The sequence below is a fragment of the Oncorhynchus masou genome, unplaced genomic scaffold (assembly GCF_036934945.1).
Source record: "Oncorhynchus masou masou isolate Uvic2021 unplaced genomic scaffold, UVic_Omas_1.1 unplaced_scaffold_1070, whole genome shotgun sequence".
In the NCBI taxonomy this organism is placed as follows: Eukaryota; Metazoa; Chordata; class Actinopteri; order Salmoniformes; family Salmonidae; genus Oncorhynchus; species Oncorhynchus masou.
The window spans coordinates 42,501-47,138 of record NW_027000408.1 but is presented as its reverse complement, the minus strand read 5'-3'; positions in this window follow the sequence as shown (position 1 = coordinate 47,138).

Genomic DNA, 4,638 nt, shown 5'->3' with positions numbered 1-4,638 from the left:
GAGTCAGTGTGCGGTGGTACAGAGTTAGTGTGCGGTGGTACAGAGTCAGTGCGGTGGTACAGAGTCAGTGTGCGGTGGTACAGAGTGAGTGTGCGGTGGTAGTGAGTGTGCAGAGTCAGTGTGCGTGGTACAGAGTCAGTGTGCGGTGGTACAGAGTCAGTGTGCGGTGGTACAGAGTCAGTGTGCGGTGGTACAGAGTCGCTGTGTGAGTATTAGTTTGCGGGACAATAAACTGCAGGAATGCTACTGTCCCCCTGTCCCCATCTCTCTCTCACACACACACACACACAGAATGAAGACGTCATTTTCTGTATATATACAAATCAAATCAAATTTTATTTGTCACATACACATGGTTAGCAGATGTTAATGCGAGTGTAGCGAAATGCTTGTGCTTCTAGTTCCGACAATGCAGTAATAACCTACAAGTAATCGAACTAACAATTCCTAATCTACTGTCTTATACACAGTGTAAGGGGATAAAGAATATGTACATAAGGATATATGAGTGAGTGATGGTACAGAGCAGCATAGGCAAGATACAGTAGATGGTATCGAGTACAGTATATACATGAGATGAGTATGTAAACAAAGTGGCATAGTTAAAGTGGCTAGTGATACATGTATTACATAAGGATGCAGTCGATGATATAGAGTACAGTATATAGGTATGCATATGAGATGAATAATGTAGGTATAACATTATATAAGGTAGCATTGTTTAAAGTGGCTAGTGATATATTTACAACATTTCCCATCAATTCCCATTATTAAAGTGGCTGGAGTTGAGTCAGTGTCAGTGTGTAGGCAGCAGCCACTCAATGTTAGTGGTGGCTGTTTAACAGTCTGATGGCCTTGAGATAGAAGCTGTTTTTCAGTCTCTCGGTCCCAGCTTTGATGCACCTGTACTGACCTCGCCTTCTGGATGATAGCGAACAGGCAGTGGCTCGGGTGGTAGATGTCCTTGATGATCTTTATGGCCTTCCTGTAACATCGGGTGGTGTAGGTGTCCTGGAGGGCAGGTAGTTTGCCCCGATGATGCATTGTGCAGACCTCACTACCCTCTGGAGAGCCTTACGGTTGAGGGCGGAGCAGTTGCCGTACCAGGCGGTGATACAGCCCGCCAGGATGCTCTCGGACAGCCTCTGTAGAAGTTTGTGAGTGCTTTTGGTGACAAGCGAATTTCTTCAGCCCTCCTGAGGTTGAAGAGGCGCTGCTGCGCCTCTTCACGATGCTGTCTGTGTGAGTGGACCAATTCAGTTTGTCTGTGATGTGTATGCCAAGGAACTTAAAACTTGCTACTCTCTCCACTACTGTTCCATTGATGTGATAGGGGTGTTCCTCTGCTGTTTCCTGAAGTCCACAATCATCTCCTTAGTTTTGTTGACGTTGAGTGTGAGGTTATTTTCCCTGGACACCACACTCCGGGGCCCTCACCTCCTCCCTGTAGGCCGTCTCGTCGTTGTTGGTAATCAAGCCTACCACTGTTGTGTTGTCCGCAAACTTGATGTTTGGAGCTGGAGACGCGTGGCCACGCAGTCGTGGGTGAACAGGGAGTACAGGAGAGGGCTCAGAACGCACTTTGTGGGGCCCCAGTGTTGAGGATCAGCGGGAGGAGATGTTGTTACCTACCCTCACCACCTGGGGGGCGGCCCGTCAGGAAGTCCAGTACCCAGTTGCACAGGGCGGGGTCGAGACCCAGGGTCTCGAGCTTGATGACGAGCTTGGAGGGTACTATGGTGTTGAATGCCGAGCTGTAGTCAATGAACAGCATTCTCACATAGGTATTCCTCTTGTCCAGATGGGTTAGGCAGTGTGCAGTGTGGTTGAGATTGCATCGCCTGTGGACCTATTTGAGCGGTAAGCAAATTGGAGTGGGTCTAGGGAGTCAGGTAGGGTGAGGTGGGATATGGTCCTTAACTAGTCTCTCAAAGCACTTCATGATGACGGAAGTGAGTGCTACTGGGCGGTAGTCGTTTTAGCTCAGTTACCTTAGCTTTCTTGGGAACAGGAACGATGGTGGCCCTCTTGAAGCATGTGGGAACAGCAGACTGGTATAGGATTGATTGAATATGTCCGTAAACACACCAGCCAGCTGGTCTGCGCATGCTCTGAGGGCGCGGCTGGGGATGCCGGCTCTGGGCCAGCAGCCTTGCGAGGGTTAACACGCTTTAAATGTTTTACTCACCTCGGCTGCAGTGAAGGAGAGACCGTATTTTTCCGTTGCAGGCAGTGTCAGTGGCACTGTATTGTCCTCAAAGCTGGCAAAAAAGTTATTTAGTCTGCCTGGGAGCAAGACATCCTGGTCCGTGACTGGGCTGGATTTCTTCCTGTAGTCCGTGATTGACTGTAGACCCTGCCACATGCCTCTTGTGTCTGAGCCGTTGAATTGAGATTCTACTTTGTCTCTGTACTGACGCTTAGCTTGTTTGATAGCCTTACGGAGGGAATAGCTGCATTGGATTGTATTCAGTCATGTTACCAGACACCTTGCCCTGATTGAAGCAGTGGTTCGTGCTTTCAGTTTCACACTTAATGCTGCCATCAATCCAAGGTTTCTGGTTAGGGAATGTTTAACCGTTGCTATGGGAATGACATCTTCAACGCACGTTCTAATGAACTCGCACACTGAATCAGCGTATTCGTCAATGTTGTTATTTGACGAATACGAAACATGTCCCAGTCCACGTGATGGAAGCAGTCTTGGAGTGTGGAGTCAGCTTGGTCGGACCAGTGTTGGACAGACCTCAGCGCGTGGGAGCTTCTTTAGCTTTTGTCTGTAGGCAGGTATCAGCAAAATGGAGTTGTGGTCAGCTTTTCCGAAAGGGGGCGGGGCAGGGCCTTATATCGTCGCGGAAGTTAGAGTAACAGTGATCCAAGGTTTTCCGCCCTGGTTGCGCAATCGATATGCTGATAAAATTTAGGGAGTCTTGTTTTCAGATTAGCCTTGTTAAAATCCCCAACAACGATGAATGCAGCCTCCGGATAAATGGTTTCCAGTTTGCAAAGAGTTAAATAAAGTTCGTTCCAGAGCCATCGATGTGTCTGCTTGGGGGGATATATACGGCTGTGATTATAATCAAAGAGAATTCTCTTGGTAGGTAATGCGGTCTATATTTGATTGTGAGGAATTCTAAATCAGGTGAACAGAAGGATTTGAGTTCCTGTATGTTTCTTTCATCGCACGATGCCTCGTTAGCCATAAGGCATACACCCCCACCCTCTTCTTACCAGAAAGGTGTTTGTTTCTGTCGGCGCGATGCGTGGAGAAAACCCGTTGGCTGCACCGCATCGGATAGCGTCTCTCCAGTGAGCCATGTTTCCGTGAAGCACAGAACGTTACATTTACATTACATTTAAGTCATTTAGCAGACGCTCTTATCCAGAGCGACTTACAAATTGGTGAATTCACCTTCTGACATCAGTGGAACAGCCACTTTACAATAGTGCATCTAAATCATTTAAGGGGGGTGAGAAGGATTGCTTTATCCTATCCTAGGTTTTCCTTGAAGAGGTGGGGTTTCAGGTGTCTCCGGAAGGTGGTGATTGACTCCGCTGTCCTGGCGTCGTGAGGGAGTTTGTTCCACCATTGGGGGGCCAGAGCAGCGAACAGTTTTGACTGGGCTGAGCGGGAACTGTACTTCCTCAGTGGTAGGGAGGCGAGCAGGCCAGAGGTGGATGAACGCAGTGCCCTTGTTTGGGTGTAGGGCCTGATCAGAGCCTGGAGGTACTGCGGTGCCGTTCCCTCACAGCTCCGTAGGCAAGCACCATGGTCTTGTAGCGGATGCGAGCTTCAACTGGAAGCCAGTGGAGAGAGCGGAGGAGCGGGGTGATGTGAGAGAACTTGGGAAGGTTGAACACCAGAAGGGCTGCGGCGTTCTGGATGAGTTGTAGGGTTTAATGGCACAGGCAGGGAGCCCAGCCAACAGCGAGTTGCAGTAATCCAGACGGGAGATGACAAGTGCCTGGATTAGGACTGGATTACAGTCTCTGATGTCCCTCTGGAATGCTACCCTTGCTCGGATTTCATCAACCTTGTTGTCAAGAGACTGGACATTGGCAAGAAGAATGCTAGGAAGTGGGGCACGATGTGTCCGTCTCCATAGTCTAACCAGAAGACCGCTACGTTTCCTTCTTTTTCGGACTGCTCTTCTCTGTATCACGGAGGCGCTCCGCACTGCTAAAGCTAACTCTCTCTCCTCTGCTCTCATCCTTCTAGACCTATCGGCTGCCTTCGATACTGTGAACCATCAGAAAAAAGTAAAAAGATCTGAAAATAAATCAGCATAAATATGGGTTGTATTTACAATGGTGTTTGTTCTTCACTGGTTGCCCTTTTCTCGTGGCAACAAGTCACAAATCTTGCTGCTGTGATGGAACACTGTGGTATTTCACCCAGTAGATATGAGAGTTTATAAAAATTGGGTTTGTTTTGGAATTCTTTTTGGATCTTTGTAATCTGGAGGAAATATGTCTCTCTAATATGGTCATACATTGGGCAGGAGGTTAGGAAGTGCAGCTCAGTTTCCACCCCATTTTGTGGGCAGTGAGCACATAGCCTGTCTTCTTTGAGAGCCATGTCTGCCTACGGTGGCCTTTCTCAATAGCAAGCGTATATCTGTCTGTTTATAACCTCTA